This window comes from Canis lupus, chromosome 18 (genome assembly GCF_048164855.1).
Source record: "Canis lupus baileyi chromosome 18, mCanLup2.hap1, whole genome shotgun sequence".
In the NCBI taxonomy this organism is placed as follows: Eukaryota; Metazoa; Chordata; class Mammalia; order Carnivora; family Canidae; genus Canis; species Canis lupus.
In genome coordinates, this window is record NC_132855.1 from 55,125,240 (window position 1) to 55,146,540 (window position 21,301).

General features: G+C 38.5%; 2 long non-coding RNA genes across 3 annotated transcripts in view; one reads left to right on the forward strand and one right to left on the reverse strand.

Moving 5' to 3' along the window:
* On the reverse strand, positions 1–11,774 carry LOC140609283 (uncharacterized). Of its 2 annotated transcripts, none has more exons than XR_012011177.1 (7): positions 11,587–11,774; positions 11,090–11,202; positions 10,085–10,282; positions 8,995–9,217; positions 6,799–7,075; positions 991–1,122; positions 1–873 (listed from the first exon to the last, which is right to left on the reverse strand). It is a non-coding gene; the product is annotated as an uncharacterized lncRNA (long non-coding RNA). The 2 variants fall into 2 exon arrangements; XR_012011176.1 differs by having other exon boundaries at positions 11,495–11,774.
* The window catches only part of LOC140609287 (uncharacterized), a 26,261-nt gene continuing 16,228 nt past the window's right edge, over positions 11,269–21,301 (forward strand). Inside the window, exons 1-2 of the long non-coding RNA XR_012011180.1 lie at positions 11,269–12,113; positions 13,503–13,644. This is a non-coding gene — a long non-coding RNA (uncharacterized lncRNA). The remainder of the gene's footprint in view (positions 12,114–13,502; positions 13,645–21,301) is intronic.

Below are 21,301 nucleotides of genomic sequence, written 5' to 3' on the forward strand. Positions count from 1 at the left end.
TTAAGAAATGTTTTATTTTGTGGGTTTTTTAAAAAGACTTATATTAAGTTACATTTTTTTAAGATTTAAAAAATTTTTTTATTTATTTATGATAGTCACAGAGAGAGAGAGAGAGAGAGAGAGGCAGAGACATAGGCAGAGGGAGAAGCAGGCTCCATGCTCTGGGAGCCCGACGTGGGACTCGATCCCGGGTCTCCAGGATCGCGCCCTGGGCCAAAGGCAGGCGCTAAACCGCTGCGTCACCCAGGGATACCCCAAGTTACATTTTTAAATTATATTACAATACAGCTTTTTCTTTTTTCTAACCAACAGCTAAATTTAGAGGCTCCGTCTTATGTCACAGATGACCCTTGTTGGTACAAAAAAGTTTATATGTTGGGGGCCTATGGAGACTTCTTGGCCTTCAAACCTTATTTACAAAGTTTTTGTCAATTGTTTTTTAATGTCCCTCATATTAGCTTGCCAGCAATAAGCAAAAATAAGGCTGGGACCGTGTCAAAAAATTCACTGGCCCACAGTCATCCTTTTTTTCAGCAGAGTTTACTCAATAGTGTTTCCCATTCAGCTACTGTGCCAGCCAGCGGAAACAGCTAGTTGTTGTCTGAAACGAAGAATAATTGGAAACATGGTTCCTGTTTCTTTTCCTGCAAGTAACAATTCATCCATTTAACATTCTTTCGGTGCTCTTGAATTCTGTGCGAGACAGCGTTGTGTTCACTGTTCAGTTGAGGCCAATCTGAGAAATGTTAACCTTCTATTCCTGCCGCTGACCCTCCCACTGGGAAGTAGTGACGACCATCTGATGGCCTGGCGCCTCCACTTAGTCAGTGACATGCGGCGCCAGCAGCTTTGTGTAGGTAAATGGACATCATGCTGGAAAATGCCAGGCGGGGAGAGATAATAATAATTATAAAAGATAAAATTTCTAGCTATTATGATCCCAACTCTATAGATAAAGAAACAAAACCCAGAGAAGGTTAAGTAACTTGCCCAAGGTCACTCTGCCAGCAAACTGTAGAACAGAGCGTCTAGTTCCAGCACCTTTCTTCTGTACCCTGTACCACAAGAGCTTCCATCCTTTATGGCCAAGTACATTGTTGGTTTTGTAAATAATCCATATACCTATAAAAAGATTGCAGATCTCTTTTATGTAAAGTATAAAGTTTATACCATCTACGAATCACACACATAAATTCATATGTTCATGCATGTGTAATTAGCTTATATTATTATAGTCTTCTATATTCTTTTTTAAATTATTTTTTAAAGATTTAATTTATTTATTTGACAGAGAGGTAGCAAAAGAGCAAAAGCAGGGGGAGCAGCAGAGCAAGAGAGAGAAGCAGGATTCCCCCCCCCCCCCCCATGAGCAGGGAACCTAATGCAGGGCTCTATCCCAGGACCCTGGGATCATGATCTGAGCTGAAGGCAGATGTTTAATCGACTGAGCCACCCAGGCGCCCCTAAAGTTTCCTACATTCTTCCTTATTTTTTATTTCGTATTCTACCAAATTCTGAAAGAGGTGAATTAAAAGCTACTACTACAGTTGTCATTTCATCAAATTCTACATGTCTTTCTAGTGGGTTTTTTTTCCTTTTAAAACTCTCTAAAAAAACAAAAACAAAAACTCTCTAGTGGTTTTGACTTTTAAAATTTTTGTGCTATATTTTTTAGTGCATATCTGACAACTACTATGTTTTCTTCATATTTATATTTGCATCACAGGAAATTGAGCTGGCTGTGTATAAAATGATATCAAGACAATAGTGGCTTGGATAAATAGAAATGTATTTTTCTCAAATATAAAACATATCAGGTGGTAAAAACTGAGGGCTGGAATAGTGGCTCCATGGTCATCTGGAATGCAAGCTCCACTTGTCTTCCTGCTCTGCTACGTTTTGTGATAGTTATGAAAGAGGAAAAAAGAAAGCAGAAAGGAGTAGCTTCCTGCTTAATTAGATATCAGTGGGCCAACCCACTGACTTCTGCTTGCCACTTCTTGTCTACCCCTAATTGTACAAGAGGATGGGAAAATTAATTTGGTTTTATCTGTACACATTGCTGTACCAAATTAAATTGAGGTTTTGTTAGCAAGGGTGAAGAGGGATGGGCATGGACGGCATAGGCATCTAGCAATCTCTGCCAGTGTGCCCTGCATCATTCCAAACTCATGTTCCTATTCAACGTTTTTGGTCTTGAATTTAATATTAATATTATCACTCCTGGTTTTGGATTTGCCTGACATATATCTACTCGATCATTTATTTTCAGACTTTCTTTGTCACTTTATTTGAAGTGAATCTCTTGTACATGGCTTATTTTTGTTTTTCAACCCAGTCTGAAAGTCTGTCTTTTGAAAGGGAAATTCGACTCATGCAAGTTTTTACAGTAATGGATATATTTATTTTTATTCTTTTTCTTTTTATTACTTATAATGCTCCATTGTTTTTTCCTTTCTTCCCCCTTGCCTTAGTTTTCCTGACTTGATCATATTTTAAAAGTTTTTTCCCTTCCCTCTGTTAAGTTGAAAGTTTTCACCTGAAAGTGCTTAGTTCTCTTAAATACTTAAAACAATTTTTTTTTCTGACTGAATAACCATATCCCTGTATCTCAGATATTCATTGTGAATATACTGGAGAAGAAATGAATTTATTTCTTCAAAAGTAAAGTAAGATCATTGGCACCATGTAATAACTAAGGAAGTTTGTTTTCCTCACTCCAACATCACACGTAGATAGCAATGAATTCAAGCAGAGCTGGAAATGAGCCCTGTTTCAACTGAACGCCACTCCTGTGCGTAGCACTTTCCAGATTCCTTTCAGAGTCTAATTATTGAAGGAAAAAGGAAAGCTATTATCCAGGATTTTGAAAGTCCACAAGGGAATGAATTATGATAAGTATTCATCCTTACATTTCTCCAGTCTTTACTGAATGCAAAACAAGTTCTCGTGAGTGATAAAGCAAACAACAGTCAGGACTGCAATACACTCTGTGGCTTGCTATTCTCATTGCATTGGTTTTGATCTGGGTGTTATATTATATATTGGCAAATTGAATTTAAATAAAATATTTTATAAATAAATAAATAAAGTCTTAAATGGAAGGCTTGAGTTCTACAACGTTTGTTATTGTTCTATAAGGAACTTGCATATGAAATTTAGCTTTAGATTACGTGGTGAAATTATTAAGCCTTTTTTGATACTTTTACCATTTCATAAATATATTACCTCTAAAAGGTAAGGTTTTTTTCCTCTAGTCTGGCTTCAAATTGTACCTTCTGCTTCTTGCCACAGCACTATGCTTATTCCCAAGAGCAACCAAGGATCTTAAAATTCATCGAATGGTATGAGTGTTACCATCTCGGTGGGAATTTTACTGTTTTACCATGGAGAACAATGTAAAAGAAGAAACCAAAGTTTTGTTAAAGCTATATAACTTCTACCCAACTTCATCATTCTAACTTCCTTCTTTAAAAATTATTATTATTTTAGATTCCCTAGGGGTATGATTTGGCTACACCTTGGTATACATTTTGATGAAACTATACATTTGATTAGAACTATAATTCTATACAGCAAACTATCTGTACTCTGCAAACAATTGTACATATCTATCTAATAAATATTACATACAAGAAACTCTCAGCCTTGAAACATGTGGGTTATAATATTTGTCTTGAGGCTCTCTCTTTCTTTAGGACCAAGAATGGAATGACCCCTCATTCTGCCACTCGCTATTATATCATTGGGGCAAAGAGACAAAGACTCAGTTCTGTTATTAGAAGTGACTCTTTTCTCATTATCACTGTTTTTCTACAACATTTTAGTAAAAGGGAGCAAGGCACTATGTCATAGGTAGAGAATAATTAATAAATTAATTAATTTAAAATCTTCCACCTCCTTCTCTTCCTCTAGAATGGGCTATGTAAGAAGCTAGCCGCGCTTCAGCCTCAAGAGAAGAGAGAGAGATACGAGAATGAGAAAGAAAAGTGACAAAAACACAATTATTTTAGGAAACACATATAAATAAATATGTTATGCTATTTGAATGTTAAAATTTATCGGCACGTAGCATGTGTTTAATTTTACTGACTACTAATACTAATTAAAAATGAGGATTCACAAGATTGGCCATATATTGAAGTTGGATGACAGGTCCATAAGGATGGGTTCATTTTTACTCTTCTTCTACCTTTGGGTATGTTTGAAACTTTCCATAATAAGTTTTGAAAAGAAAAGAAATGAGTTTTTTGAAAACTGTTCTGGATCAATTAATTCTGAAAACCAGATTCCTCTTCTCATGCCCCATATAAAGGACATCATAAATATGTTCATTAATGGAGTTCACAGTTGGTTTGGCTGGATTCAGTATAGCAACAAAATGCTTCGACCCTGTGTATTCTTCCTGCAGTTGATACTCTGTGATCGAACTTGGAAAACAATAGGCTCATCCAGCTTTCAAGAGGAACTGAAAATACTGAAATCGAATATTTCAGTAATAGCTGACAATACTTCCCAGAAAGAAGCCATCAGTTCTGTAGTTACTTTTTCTTTCATGTTACATGAACGAAGAGTATTAGATGAGGAACGAGACATCTACATAAGCTAATCTCTAAAACATACAACTTTTTTTTTTTTTTACAACTTTTTTTTAATCTCTTGGTAGCTTCATTTTTTTTTCTGAGTTAAGTGAGGGAAAAAAAAAAAAAACCTGTGACTAAATTTTATACCTTACAGAAGCATTTGAGGAATGACCATGTTTGAAAGAAGAGTTTTCTAATGGATTGGATAGAATTCTGTTACTACAGAGAGGCTGCCTTCTCTGCTAAGAACAAGTAGAAAATAATTGTAGAAGTAGAAACAAGTAGAAAATAATATTTATCGTCGAAAAGACGATAAATAAGTGAACTGTCCTAAAAGTCTGTTTCATAGTGTCATGCCTTTGTAAAATTTCTCATACAAGGTGCCACTTCTTCATTTTCTTCTTAGCTGGCCTGGGCTTAAGGCAGCGATCTGCCACTCTCACGTATTTAGTGTGTGCAAGAATATAGAAATATATATAATCCTTGCCTAAGGTACAGTCTGAGTGGGCATATGTGACACAAGAAAGGCTCTGGAACTCTGGTAAGTTACAAATGCATTGGTCTCCAGGAGGCCTGTGTGATAGATGTGACCATGGCATGCTTGGTGACTTTTTGTCTTGGTTTGCTTAGATTTCAACCAAACTTTAACTATAGGGTGTAATGCACTAGGGGACATTCTACATGGTATCAGGAAGATGTGGAGTGGCTTTGCCACTCAGATAAAATTAAATGCTGAGAAACAAAACCCCTAAAGAACTGGATATAGGGAAGAATGGAAGATGATATTCTATCATTACCAATCAATCAGATATTTACTAAATGCCTCTTTTGATATTTTTCACATTTTAGTAGCTAGCAAATCTTGGTTTACAAAATACTTTCACATACATTATCGTAGCTGATCCTTCCAATGAGTTGTTGAGGTAAGTGAGGCAATCTTAGGATGAAGAAATTTCATCTCAGAGATTTAAATGCTTCCTGAAGATCTGATACCAGCTAGATGGGGCAGGGGGCACAGAAATGACACAGGTCTCCAGACACTGCCCTGTGGTTATTCCCTGTTGACCGCCCAGTATTATGCTTCTCTATTCTGTGTTTGGTCCTGTGAGGGACTGAAAAGAAATAACACCCTGATCCTTGCCCTCACTGAGTTTATGATCTAGATGGGAAAACATAAGTTTTATAGAAGAAAGCAAGCAGAGAATTAAGCATTAAACTGTATGAAATGGGGATCCCTGGGTGGCGCAGCGGTTTGGCGCCTGCCTTTGGCCCGGGGCGTGATCCTGGAGACCCGGGATTGACTCCCACATCGGGCTCCCGGTGCATGGAGCCTGCTTCTCCCTCTGCCTGTGTCTCTGCCTCTCTCTCTCTCTCTCTGTGACTATCATGAATAAATAAATAAAATCTTTAAAAAAAATAAATAAACTGTATGAAATGGGCTATCAATACAATAACAGTTGGGTTGCTTTAATTGGAAAATAAGGTGAGATAAATTCTACCCAAGCACTGAAATATGCATTTTAGGTGCCCAAGAATACTGGTCAACGAAATGTTTCTCAAGTCTTCCAGCCAGGCAATACATGCTTTCCTGGAGGAGTCCCATGATTGATTCTTAACTGGGAGGAAAGCCTGTAGAGGAGAAAGGAGAAGACAATATCTTTTCATTTACTATCTTGTACTTGCAGGTACAATCTTGCACAGCTCTCCAGTGACACATGGTTGCTTGCGAGAGCCAATTTTTAAATTGTTGAATTCTTACTAGCCTCTGTTGAGCCTCCAACTGAAAACTAGAAGTTTGTGATAGCTAGTCCTGGCCCTGGCACATCTTTGTTAGATCCTCTAGGCCATCAGTGGAGGCTACGAAGCAAAGTGCCTCTTTGCCTCCTCCTATTCACCTAATTGCAAAGGGAGAAAAATGGAAGAGTCAAAAATTTTTAAGAAAACTGCCTGGAGGCAGAAGAATGGGCACATTTGTTCTACACTCAGAGGAACCATGGGCTTCAAAGGTCTGCGGGGACTCTGTGATCACTTTTATTTCCTGATGTTCCAATGCTCAAACCTAAAAATTTCCAAACCCATTTTTGTTTCAGAAGCAAAATTCTACTGGAAATATCTGTTCTTTCTTTTTCAGCAGAGCAAACCTGTCCTCAGAGACGGCTGCAGGCCAGTCACTGTCTCTCCCTGTCTGTGTCTCCCCCGCTGAGTAGCATATTACCTGGGTAACTCCATGGGGACTTCCAAAGCCATCAGTGAGTGACCAGTAGCAGTCCTTTAAAATAATGCACACGGTTATCCAGCCAGGCTTACCGGCATTATGGACATGTCTTTTTCAAAGTGCTAATTTGCTTAAGTATTGCGAATTATTCCTTTGGAGGAGGCCAGCATGGATAGATCTCCTAAACCATCCTGCTTGCCACAGGTGAAGAGTCAAAACAGCAGTCACATGGCAGAGCAGTGCTGGAGTCATTCCCCAAGCAGTGATGCATGCCCACCTGAGAGGAGGAGAGGGCATGGGAGAAATCAACTTCGAGTCGGAATACAACCGTAATGTGTGCACATGTGAGGGTATGCTTTGGGGGCACTATCAACATTTCCACCAACACTGAGCCCTTGAGAACAAATGTGAACACAATCTGCTTGACTCCTAAGCCCAAGCACATAACTGCTACCACTGGACCACCCATGCCTTCAAAGGTGCAGCCATTGCATTGTATTTTTCAGGAGTGGCATGGATTTATGCTGAGTCATTTAAGCTTTCATTTCACCAGTGGCTATGAAAATGGATTCTAGAACTAGCTCTGTCGCATACTAGCTATGTGACCTTACGGGCAAGTTAGTTAAAAAAAACTCTCTGTGCCTTCAAGTCCCCATGTTAGAGCATCACCCAGCACATAATATGCACTGTATATGTCTGCTATTTTCATTCATTTGGTCGTCTCATATTAACATAAAATCTCTGCTCTGGACACTGCTACATGTTGAGATATAAACACAAATATGATATGGTATGTGCCCTCAGTGGGCTTACACTCTATATTAGAGCCTTGGGTTTCATTTATCTTCTTTACCTAGCACAACAGAGGTACTCAATAAATGTTTTTGAATGTGTGATTGGATTGGGGAAATGGGCAAGGATACCAATCATTTCAGTTAAATGACTACTTCACAATGCCTGCCGCAAAGTAAGAGCCTGGCACCCTATAAGAATTATTAGCTATTTTAATTATTAATTTGGTGGAATAAATGCTGAGACTTTGTGTGTGGACTGAAGGGTGAGGGTGAGGAGGTGGAGGTGCACTCAGGGAAGTCTTCCAAGAGGCAGTATCACTGAGCTTCGTTTTGATCAGTGAGTGGGTGTTAGCCAGTAAGAGAGGAGGGCTAAGTGTGCTCTAGGCAGAAGGAACATTGTGTGCAGAACTAGAGAGCCGTGAAATAGCACAATACATTCAGGGAACTCCGAGTAGGCAAGTACGACCAGAGGCCCATCTTCTTTGTGACATACAGGGTGCGTTTGTTAAATGAGTATTTGAGATTAGAGGCTGGGAAATGAAACTAAACAAATGAGACATCGCTTGTGTCACCCTGGCCTTTAGCATTGACTAAATAACCAGTCACAGACTAAGTGGCTGGGGAATTTTGTGTTGTTCAGTGTAGTACTTGCCCTGGTACAAATGCTGTTCATCTCCATACAGCACTGCTCTGTAGTCAGCCCCTCTTGTCTTCTAATTGAGGAAGTAAATTGACTTAATTTATCTGTTTTTCAAAAATGATTGAGCTGAATTACAATAAAGTTGATGGGATCATAGTATAGATGAAGATGTTTTTGCATAGTAACATAGATTCTCTAGATCAAGGGTTAGCAAACTATGGCCTGAGGGCCAAATCCTATCCACTTGCTTGTTTTTGTAATTAAGTTTTTTTGGAACACAGCCATGCCCATTTGTTTACATGTAGTCTAGAGCCGATTTAGCACTATTTAACAGCAGCACTGTGACAGAAACTCTATGGCCTGCATGGCGTAAAATATTTACGAGCTGGCTCTTTACAGAAAACATTTGCCAATCTTGCTCTAGGGTCATCTCTTCGTATTTGATGTTAAGTAGAAATCACCTAATATGTAAGACAGAAGATTGAGTTGGTTTAGAACCAACATGGCAAACAATAGGTTATTAAATTTTTTAAATTCCCTGCCAAGAAGAGAGAGCATTACAAATATGTTAGCCATAAAGAGTTCAATAAATATGTATAAATGAATAAACACAGATTCTGTGATTAGCCTTCAGATTTGACTCTGAACTCCTGGCAACAGGAGGAGGAAATAAAAGAAAGGAATTGGTCACCCCTATCGGTTACCTATTGCTTCATAACAAACCACTTTGAAATGTAATGGTTTAAAACAACTACTATGTACCATTTCTTATGAGACCGTGAGTTGGTTGAGTGTTTTTACTAATCCAGGTTGGGGCCAGCTGATCTTGGTGGGCTTGCTCATGCTCTTGTGAGCTAACATTGTATGTTAGCCCTGGGATGGCTGGTCAGGGATGGCCTCAGCCAGGACGGTTCATCTCTACTCCACGTGATCGCTCATTCTCCAGCAGATTAGCTTGGGCTTAGGCAAGTAGCCATGGTGGGTTCTAAGAAAGTAGGTAGAAGAACACACTTGAGGCTTGGGCTTGGAACTGGTATACTGTTACTTCTGTTGCATTCTAGTGGCCAAAGCAAGTTACAGTCCAGCCTAAATTCAAGGAGCCAGGGAACAGACTCCAACCCTTAGTGTGAATTACTGAAAAGTCATGTTGCAAGGGGTAGAGAAACAGGAGGGAGAGAATTGGAGCCATGATTGAAGTCAATCAAACAGCATCTAGACCAGCATATACTCCAACCATATTTTTTTTTAAAGTCATCTCTGCAGTCTAAGGTGGAAAAGAATAGTCATTATACGTTTATTCAGCCCCACCCTCAGGTATGAATCATCAGTGTCTTCAACTAAGAGGACTGGTATCTTCTAGTTAGTGACAGATGCAGAGGAAGAGTGGAAAGAAGACTGTCAGAAATATGGTACATATCATATGAGACCCAGACCCATGTTATTATTTTTTTTATTTTAAGAAGATTTTATTTATTTATTTATTTATTTATTTATTTATTTATTTATTTATGAGAGACACAGAAAGAGTTAGAGGCAGAGACACAGACAGAGGGAGAAGCAGAAGAAGAGGGGGCAGCCCGGGTGGCGCAGTGGTTTGGCACCTGCCTTTGGCCCAGGGCGTGATCCTGGAGACCTGGGATTGAATCCCATGTCGGGCTGCCAGTGCATGGAGCCTGCTTCTCCCTCTGCCTATGTCTCTGCCTCTCTCTCTCTCTCTCTGTGACTATCATAAATAAATAAAAATTAAAAAAATAAAATCGGTCATTGTATTCAAAGATGGCATTGCTATCTATGGATATGGATCTGATCAAAACTACAGATAGGGAATAAATATTCTTTTTTAAGAACTCACCAGTCATATGTTGATAACTTTTTTTTTAATTGCTGGAATATCTTCATTACTACCAAACTTGCCTCAATAAATAATAAGTATAAATAGCAACAGTGGATGTCAGAAATCCTTAACTGTTCTTTTCCTGGTATCATGGGTTGTCAGTAAGAAGAGAGTAAACATAGGTAGCTCTTGCTCCTTATAGTCATGTAGAATCCCCTAAAAATCAAAACAAACAATTAAAGACAAAATCAAAATTGCCAAACCACCCAGACAAGCCCCACAACCTAGGTTTGAGAACATTCTTTCTGGTCTAGAGCCAGTCAGGGTGTTTAGCCTTGTTCTCAAGAAGCCAATGGCCTTGCATGTGATCTTCTGTTGACTTGCCATCATCAGACTTCTGTGGTAGCAGCAGTAGTGCATGGAGAGGAACATAGCAGGATTTAAGGAACTATTGGATGCCTGTTGATTCAGACATTGGGACCAGCTATGAATGGAAATGTATGTCAATTTAGATAGAGTGAAAAGGAACCAGAGTGCTATTACTGAAGAGGTGGAGAGGAGCCCTTCAGGATGCTTGCAAATGACTCGCTTTTGGGAGGGTTGAGGGGAGGTAGGGCTGTCTCAGGAAGAACAAATGAAGCTTCCAAAATTTGGGTTTGGGAAATCAGAAGTTAACCTTGGGCAGATCACATAAAGGTTAAGTGATATAACATATATAATATACCTGGCACAGTACTTAGGAAGGTAGACCTCAATAAACGTTGGTTTCTTTCCTCTCTTTGCATCTACAAACCCACCTTAGGGATTTCTTAAAAAACAAAAAACCTGCCAGCCAGTTGCCATTGGAAAGATGTCAAATATGATAAGCTGCTGATAGGTGGTAATGATCAACAAAATTCACACTCAGGTGGATGGAGCAGGGCATGTCACCTCTCCCGCCCCTCTCTTTATCACAGCTTGGAGGCAGCACAAAGACATTCCTTCCTTCCTGCAGAGGAAGTGTGTGTGTTCTCTCAGACCTACCTTGGCATTCCTTGATGTCTTGGAGAAGCAGATGACCCTGGCTGAGCAAGACAGTCAGCAGAACAGCAGCCCTTGATGCTGCAATTGGAAATTTCCATTCTTTGCTTGCAGCTCTGAAAAAAAAAAAAAAAATCTAAAGAGCCCAGTAGCTGGGAAATTTCCACGATGGAAAATTTTAACATATTCTTTAGCTCTAAACTATGCAGGTTTATGGAGACTATTTTTTTTTCTTTTGGTAATTTCCTTCTTTAACAATAATTTATGAACATGGTAACACTCCAGCTGTGGGAATAAAGAGGGCAAGATGACTTGCAGGAGAATGGGTATGGTTGGCTGGTTGTAGGCTGGGCTCTATACACATTTGACCACCCAAACCATTGAAATGCAGATCAGTACAAGACCCACTGGTTGGGAACATATCCAAAATAGAGATGGTTTGCTCTGGAGCACTGCAGAGAAATCTGTGTAGAGACTGAAAGTAGAAAATGGATAGATACAGCTTTGGAACAGGAGATGGTGAGTTGTATTGCTGCAAAAAGAATCTCAGGCGGATTCCTTAGACCATTGCTTCTTAAACATAAACATGCATATAAATCATCTGGGAATCTTGTTAAGATGCAGATTCTGATTGGTAGCTCTGGGGTGGGGCCTGAGACTCTGTTTCTAACTGGCTCCCAGGTGATGCTGAGGCTGCCCTTTTGAGGACCTGGCTGTGAGTAACCAGATGATAAACAACATAAACAAACCTCATCACTTGTGAGGTCAGCGTGCCTTCAACAGCAAAACACAGTCAAAGGGCAGCCAGAGGTGAGCTCCCTTGGGGTTGTTTTCTTAGGTTATGAAGCTAGGGTCTAAGAGTAGACCTAAATACCTTCTGGAAAGATGCTTCATGCAAGTCTGAATATAATGGGTCTTTTGAAATGTTGGGATTCAAGAAGTTACCAGAAGCCTGCCTTCTCAGCATGCTGGAGTTGATGGCTTCTAGAAGGCAACACCTTTCCAGAGAAGCCCCAATAACAAAGTGGTGAGGATGCCTATGCTGAACCTGTCTCCTGAGTGATTCCTAGCATTGTGGCATATAGTGGCATGGGTGAGACACCAGTGGACCAGCTCCAGTTATTGAGGGAAGACTGTTGGCCAGAATGGTGTAAAGGGGAAATGGAATCTGGAAAATAAATTACTTCCATCTCAGCCAGAATATCTGTGTCATGTTTACTGAAATAAAATAAAAAAGAAATTGGAAAAATTTCCATTTTCTTAACAGCTAGCTCACCTCTGTGCTACCTATTTTACTGAGAGAGAGATAGAGAGAGATAAAAATCTGTGGCATCTTTATTCCCAATGTTACCTCCAACTGATCTGTAATGTATCTGCTATGTGTATCTTCAAAGCAACGTTTGTCCTATTTTTTGTTTTCCATTCAATTGAGCTTTGGATAGGTTATTATTACGTTTCAAATTAAAGTATACAGAGGAACATACGGGAAAAAAGAAGGGAGATTTCCAGAATGAAAATGTGATGTTGAAATCAGAGTATAGTAAGTGTGGAATGAATTTGATAATATAAGTTTTAAATATATATTAAAAGTAACTATCCTGGGTATCTTGGCTATCCCGGCATCTACATAGTATTTAGAAATTCTAAGTGGCTTACATTTGGATGATTTAGGGATTTGGACTTCTAGAGATTGGTTGAAATGTTTTTCAAAGATCTTCACTGTGGGGTTAAGGCATGATTTGGCATTGAAATAAATTTCCTGATTCCTTAAATACAAGTCTCGATTAGCTGTTACTGCCCTGAGAACCATCTGACAATCTATAGCCAAATAGAATTTGATTGATTTACAGTCACATCTACTTAATAATAAACTAATAATTATAATAAAATTAAGCATAATTGAGTGCTTTCAACAGGTGAGACATTTCATCTTTACAACGAGCTTATCAGATAGGTACCACTATTATACAGATGAGAGAATAGGATATAGAGAGCTTAAGTGAACTGTATGGGACCTGTATATTATGGCCTCACAGGGAATAACCTCCTCTGGCCAGCCCCACTTACTCTAGTGCTTTCTCCAAGTACCACAGCTATATCTCAGCTTCAGTCCCCTTGTCACAGACAGATGGATCGACACTCCTCAAGTTTAACAACTTCACAGAGCTTGATTCAAATACTGAATGTGTTGTTAGTTGCTTACAGCTGCTATTTCTCTAGCCGTGCAGTAAGTCCAGGCAAACTCTTTTGAAGAGCTCATTAAAACTGCTAAAATAAAGTCTTAGAAGCAGGTGCATTCATTAGCTGAAATGCAGACGATTATGTTAATATCGCATTCAGGTGACAAATTTAAAGCCATCAAAATCATGGAGGATAAAAGGATTTTCAAAGCTAAAGTTAACTTCTTCCTTTGTAGGGCTCTTTGCTCCGTTAAGCATGTGACTGCCTTTGCAGCTGTCAACATGGGGACCTCCAGTGTTACCTCACAAAAATAAAGCCATGTTTGCAGTATCATAGTTCCTTTACAATTTCTTGCATCTCTATTCAGGAAAAGAGAGGTAAGGAGTTGCCTACAATCCTAGTGCTTGGTTTTAAATAGGAAATTTGGCACCTCATTTAAAATCTATTGTCAGATTAGGTCCGAGGGTAGAGGAGACACATTTTTTTTTTTTTTAATTTCTATTTTACTTATGATAGGCACACAGTGAGAGAGAGAGGCAGAGACACAGGCAGAGGGAGAAGCAGGCTCCATGCACCGGGAGCCCGACGTGGGATTCGATCCTGAATCTTCAGGATCGCGCCCTGGGCCAAAGGCAGGCGCCAAACCGCTGCGCCACCCAGGGATCCCGAGGAGACACATTTAAAAGAATGGTTAAAAATATGTAGACATTGATTCCAGGTTTGGATCAGATGGACCAACAGCTCTTCCAGAAAACAATCTTTCTGCTTTTTCCTCAAAGAGTACTGAGCATGAAATACATATGTGATGATACATTAAGTATTTAGGAGACAATATGTCACAATGGAAACAATAGTTACTCTAGGATGATTTCTATTTTCTTTATTTTTGTATTCTCAAATTTTCTACAATGAATATGTATCATTGTATGAAGTTAAAAATAGTTAAAAACTTATGGAGCAATTAGCCTCTCCACATCCAGTTATTTTTGCCTATAACACTGGGTTACTATTTAATTACCCAGCATATGGGAGATGGATGAGATGTTTCTCCAAAGTTCTTTCTTCTCAAACCTAGGATGTCTGTGGAAACATTGATCCTTCCTTTCAGAAGAAAATATAAGGAAACTAGGGCTAGGTATCCAGCTACTTATTTAAAAAATCAGAAAAATGCTTAAAGATGTTTGCATCATTCCTCAGCATCTCAATCAAGTGGGCATTCATCAAAATGAATTCATCTGCCACTTGAAAAGGGAATGACTGAGCAACCTTTTAAGGACAGGTTAATATTATTTTTAATTTTCTGAGCTATATATTCTGGCAAACCTTTTTAAGCCAACACTCAACACATTCATTTTTTTTTCAAATAAAAAAAAAGCTACAATAACTGTATTATTGATTGCAAAATATAAATAATGAAGCTGCTATAGATTTGACCCCATCTACTGATAGAGCATGTTTACATAATATGTATGTGTGTGTGTGTTTGGCTAAACGGCTTAAAATTAACAAACTGAAAGCCTGTTGGTACAACATAATAGTCCTATTTTTACCTCCTGTCCTTTTCAAATCTTTTTCTATCTATCCCTTATACTTTTTTTTTTTTTCACAACTCAAAAGACCATTGACCTCGTTTTAAATGAAAAGCAGTATAGAAAACAGGAAAGATCTCCTTGGGATGGGAATGAGTAAGCATATATATTACTTCTACATACATGTATGCATACATGCCCCTTTCGTGGTCAAGAGTGGTCTAGCTGAAGCCCTGCTCCAACCTGCCGTAAGTCTCATTGGTTGGGACCCAGAGTGTAGGTAACTGCTTCCACTGCTGGACAGCTCCAACTCTCCCATCCACTCCATTTCATCACAGAAGCTGTGGGTTCAAGGCAAAGTGAGGAAGGTGGCCAGAAAACATATCTATCCTTCTGATATGGAGCATCACTGCCATAGGATTAGAAGGTAAACTTCAGAACACAGAATTTATTTATTTTTATTTTATTTTATTCAATTTGCCAACATATTGTATAATGCCCAATGCTCATCTCATTATGTGCCTTACTTAATACATGTCACCCAGTCACCCTATCTCCTCCTCCACCTCCCCTTCTTCAACCCTTTTGTTTGTTTCCCAGAGTTAGGAGTCTCTCATGGTTTGTCTTCCTCTTTAATTTTTCCCCACTCAGTTTACCCCTTTCCTTACGGACCTTTCACTATTTCTTATACTCCACATATGAGTGACACTATACGATAATTGTCCTTCTCCGATGGACTTATTTCACTCAGCATAATACCCTCCAGTTCCAACCATGTCAATGTAAATTGTGGGTATTCATCTCTTCTGATGGCTGAGTAATATTCCATTGTATACATAGACCACATCTTCTTTATCCATTCATCTGTCAAAGAACATCGGAGCTCCTTCCAGAGTTTGGCTATTGTGGACATTGCTGCTGTGAACATTGGAGTGCAGGTGTCTCAGCATTTCACTACATCTGTATCTTTGGGGTAAATACCCTGTAGAGCAATTGCTGAGTCACAGGGCTCTATTTTTAACTTCTTGAGGAACCTCCACACAGTTTTCCAGAGTGGCTGCACCAGTTCACATTCCCACCAACAGTGCAGGAGGGTTCCCCATTCTCCACATCCTCTCCACATTTGTTGTTTCCTGTCTTGTGAATTTTAGCCATTCTCACTGGTGTAAAGTGGTATCTCATTGTGGTTTTGATTCAGAGCACAGAATTTAAAGATGAAAGGAACTTGAGAGGTTACATTAGTCAAGTTTTCTTTTAATGTCTTTTCTAAAGCATACTTGATAGTCATCCAGTCTGACCTTGAAATTTTCCAATGACGAAAAATGTCCTACTTTTTAAAGCTTATATACTGACAGATGGGTAGATAGAACACAAACAGCATTATACCAAAATGCAAAAAAAAAAAAAAAGTTATTCCTAATCTGATACCCTTTAGGAAACCAACTATTTTTGAATTTCTGTGGCTAATCCAGGATCCCCCAGATTCAAGCAAATACTACCATTTAGGATCCATGAGAAATATGAAGAGGCTGAACCATTTGGCTTAAAGACACTTTGGAGTTATTATTAGTCAATGGTGTCCATCACACCATGAGAGTCAGACCCGGAAAAGGAAAATTGTGTAAAGAATTTGTAAGCCTCACTACCACACTATTTCCCAAGTCTCTCCCAAATCCTTCCCCCTTCGGTCACTCTGACACCTGTACAACAAAGGAAAATTTCTGAGATTATTTTATCCAGGGATATTTCCAACACTTAGAAATACCATCTACATTGAGCAATGTGTTCCAAGTTACCTAAAGTGTACATATGGCAGTATTCCTTTCAAAGGAAATTGAAGAGTTTAGCAGTATTATGAAACAACTAGATGTGATAACACAAAGAACAAAAATAACAAAAGAAGATCTTTCAAAGATAGTGTGCCCTGTGGAAACAGTTTGATATCCTGCCTTTCCACATTGGTTCTAAGGAGATTCTTTCAAGATGAGCTTAAAATGAAAGTGGTTTACCCAAAGATTATGAAAGCACTAATTCAAGGGGCTGCATGTCCTCCCTGCCACCTGTTTATTGCAGCACTATTTACAATAGCCAAGATATGGAAGCAGTTCAGTGTCCATTGATTGATGAATGGAGAAAGAAGATATGATATCTATATACAATGGAATATTATTCAGCCATGAAAGAATGAAATCTTGCCACTTGTAACAACGTGGATGAAGTTAGAGGGTATTATGCTAAGCGAAATAAATCAGCCAGAGAAAGACAGATACCATATGATTTCACTCATGTGAGGAATCTAAGAAACAAAACAGATGAGCAAAGGGAAACAGGAGAGAGAGAGAGAGAGAGAGAGAGATCAAGAGCAGATTCAACTACAGAGAACTGAAGGTTGCCAAAAGGGAGGGGATGGGTGAAATAAGTGCTGGGGATTGAGTAGTCTACTTGTCATGAAGAGCACAGGGTAATGGATGGAAGTGTTGAATCACTATATCCTACACCTGAAACTAATATAGCAGTGTATGTTAACCAGCTGGAATTAAAATAAAAACCTTGAAAATTAATTAATTAAAAATTCGGTCCTAAAAAAAATGAAAGTGGTGTTGAGTTTGGGGAAGCAAATTCAGAAAATCAATTAGCTAGTAGGATAAAACTACAATTTTGGCTAAATAAATAGAATAGAGACATTTTAAAAATGATTATTATTTTAATGAATTGTAAGAAAAACTATTGAAAAAAATTCAAACAACACAAAAGACTGTAAGGAAGAAAAAAAAATAAACTCCCCACATTTCTTGTGGATCCTAAAGGGTTTTATTTACTTGAGAGTGGGGGATCCTGGATCAGTAACAGAAATTCAAAAATAGTTGATTTTTTAAAGGGTAGCAGGATTAGGAATAACTCCCTTTTTTTTTATGTTTTGCATTGTGGTGTAATACTGTTTGTGTTCCATCTACCCATCTACCACCTAAATATAACCATCACAGATTTTATGGGAATATCATTCCAGACATGGAGATAAGAGATATTTTAGAATTTTAAAGAGATTTGCATTCAGGCAATGAAGGAAGGATGGTCTTATTGATGATGGTCTAAAGAAACCCCAAACCTAAATTTTTATCATAATGTCTATTTCATTTGAAAGTGATGAAAGAAAGTGAAGGGAAAAAGAATCCTTAGTCCATTAGCAATTGTAAGAAGATGAGTTTAATTGAAAATAGCAGAAGTTTTTATTTTTGTCTACATATCCATGATCTAACTCTTGATTGAGCTGCATCAAAAACATATTACAATAAGATATGTTTCCATAGTGTTTTCCAATTTACGGTCAATGTTATACTGAGTCTCTTGGCCATATGAAATAAGCAGGGTTGATATTTAGCTGGTACCTATTAGTTTGGCCATTCCAGTTGTTTATGGCCAACTGTCCATTCTGCCTACTTGGACATCTTTTTTGATTGACCAATACCACAGCTGTGTCAGTTATTATATGCCACATTGAGGTCTATTTTTACAGGTGATGTCTTTTTTCTGAACATACCAAATACTTCTGTGAGCCAAAATTTATTCTTTTCATTTTCTAGCATTTGATATTTTTTTAAAATGTGTCACTTTTAATCTTATTCATTCATCAGTCAACTTATCCCATAAGATTCCTTCTCTTGCAGAGGTGAAATAATTTTTATTTGTTTAATTGTTTCTTTATGGAAAGTAGAATTAAATTTCCCCACTTGGCTCCTAAACATACCTTATTAAAGTCACTTTTGGAAAAAGACTTAACTGGGAATTTTCAAACTTGAAGGAAATTTTACTTCTTTTATGTTGCAAATATCAGAGACATAGTGGTCTCCATTATCTGTGTTAAATTCAGGGAACATTGATACTGATTATCCAAATGGCAGATTATCCCAGTTCTTTCTATTTAAAATTTTAGTGGTAGCTCTCTCCTCCTACTTATATTTGACTAATGTTAATACAAAATTAGATGCCATTTCCTGACTTACTCACCAACCTACCTTGAGAAGATGCAGGTCAAATAGGTGGAAGAAGAAAGACAATATTTCCTTGGTAACTCACACAATCACAATAGAAGGTAATTGCTTAATCAAAAGTACAGATTTTTCTGAGCAATAATAGCTCTGTTTATTTTATAAACACTAGAACATTAGACCACCTGATAATTTTTCTGGAAAAAAAGTGTAAATTAATTTAGAAAACTGAATCTTATTTTTCTATGGACATATTCTGATTTATTTTTTTAAGATTTTATTTATTTATTCATGAGAGACACAGAGAGAGAGAGAGAGAGAGAGAGAGAGAGAGGCAGAGACACAGGCAGTGGGAGAAGCAGGCTCCATGTAGGGAGCCTGATGTGGGACTTGATCCCGGGACTCCAGGATCAGGCCCTGGGCCGAAGGCACATATTCTAATTTAAAGATATAGTTTCATTTTACTTGATCCTTAATTGAGAGTGGCAGTTAACCATTCTCTTATGGTGTTTTATGCATATCAAGCAACAGTTACAAAGCCTATGCTGCTGCTACTTGTTTTTACTTTTATTGTATGTAAGCAGCAGAACCGGGAAGCCTGGGTGGCTCAGTGGTTGAGTGTCTGCTTTTGGCTTAGGGCATGATTCTGGGATTGAGTCCCACATCGGGCTCCCTACAGGGAGCCTGCTTCTCCCTCTGCCTATGTCTCTACCTCTCTCTGTGTTTCTCATGAATAAATAAATAAAATCTTAAAAAAAAAAAAAAAAGGCAGCAGAACCCACATTTTGTGTAAAGCAGTTAAGGCCACACCTCAAAATACTTCTTCCATTCTTTGGTATCTCTTCAAATTGTATAAATCTTTTGCCTTTTATAAAATACTTCTTCCTTCTTCCCCAAATTCATTAGGTGGCCACCTCAGTTTTTTGATGTTTGAAATGTCATACTTCTTTAATATTCACTAATTAGGCACATTAGGGAAAGGACCAACTTGAATTAGTGAAAATTTGGAATGCTATTATATTATTAAAAATTCATGTTTTATCCCTTTATGGTACAATATGCCACTCAAGCAATCCATAGTGAAGTATTTCCAAGAAGAAAGGCTACTGCCAGGACTGCTTTATAGATAAGAGTCTTCAAAAATGTGCACCGTAAGCTTTAAGCAAAAGAGTGTGGCAAGGATATCTAAATGTGTTGAGTTCACATTCACTGAGCAGTTGCTGTATGTTTGGCATCACGCTAGAAAACTTTTGTCCCCTTGAGTTAACAATTCATTCTAAATTGTCACTCATTTTGCCTAACACTTTATCTCATGCTCTGTTTAATACCTGTCTAAATGTGCTCATTTATTCAAAAGATTTCTAACAGTTATAATGAGTTAGGCACAGGCGCAAATTCAGAATGACTGGGATGAAGGTCATTTACCATGCACACTAACACCAGCCAATCAACCAGCAAGCCCTTTGTTCTAGGCGCTGTGGCTAGTTAAGGGCTTCTCAACCTTGGCACTGATGACATTTCAGACCAGATAATTCTTTGTTGTGGGGGGCTACCATGTGCATTGAACAATGTTGAGAAGGCATCCTTTGCTTCTTTCCATTAGATGCCAGTGGCACCCCCACTTCTAGTTCTGATAATCCAAATATCTCCACATATTGGAGTAGAGGAGACAAAATTGCCCCTGGAGGAGAACCATTGAGAGTATATACAACACACCTTCTTTATTAGATTATAAAGACTTTGAAGGCAGAGACCCAATCTGATTGATCACTTTACCACCCCCTCCCCACCAGTTAAATTTAATTTCTGGAACAGAAATGCTTCTTTTGGGATCCCTGGGTGGCGCAGCGGTTTGGCGCCTGCCTTTGGCCCAGGGCGCGATCCTGGAGACCCGGGATCGAATCCCACATCGGGCTCCCTGTGCATGGAGCCTGCTTCTCCCTCTGCCTGTGTCTCTGCCTATCTCTCTCTCTCTCTCTCTCTCTCTCTGTGACTATCATGAATAAATAAATTTAAAAAAAAAAAGAAATGCTTCTTTTCCTTTTTTTAAATTTTTATTTTAAATATTTTTATTTATTTATTTGAGAAAGAGAGCACACAAGAAGGAGGAAGGGACAGTGGAAGAGGGAGAAGCAGACTCCCCCCTGAGCAGGGAGCCCAACACAGGGCTTGATCTCAGGACTCCAAGATCATGACCTGAGTAGAAGACAGATGCTTAACAGACTAAGCCACCCAGATGCCCCCACAGGAATGCTTCTTGATGAATGTTCTGGAAAGAACAAAATATCTCTGGAGTAAGTACCTATACCATTGTCAGAGCATTTTTGTAAACCTGGAAGATGAGTCAGGTAACCAGAGTAAATTCTAACTAATTTTTACAATTTGAATAATCAGTCCTATTCAGATTGTATATCCACTTGGCTGAAGGTCTACATTTGTATAGGACTTTAATGTGTCTGAAGCATATTTCACATAATGGCATTTGATCCAGGTACAAGGATAATTACTGTGGCCACCTC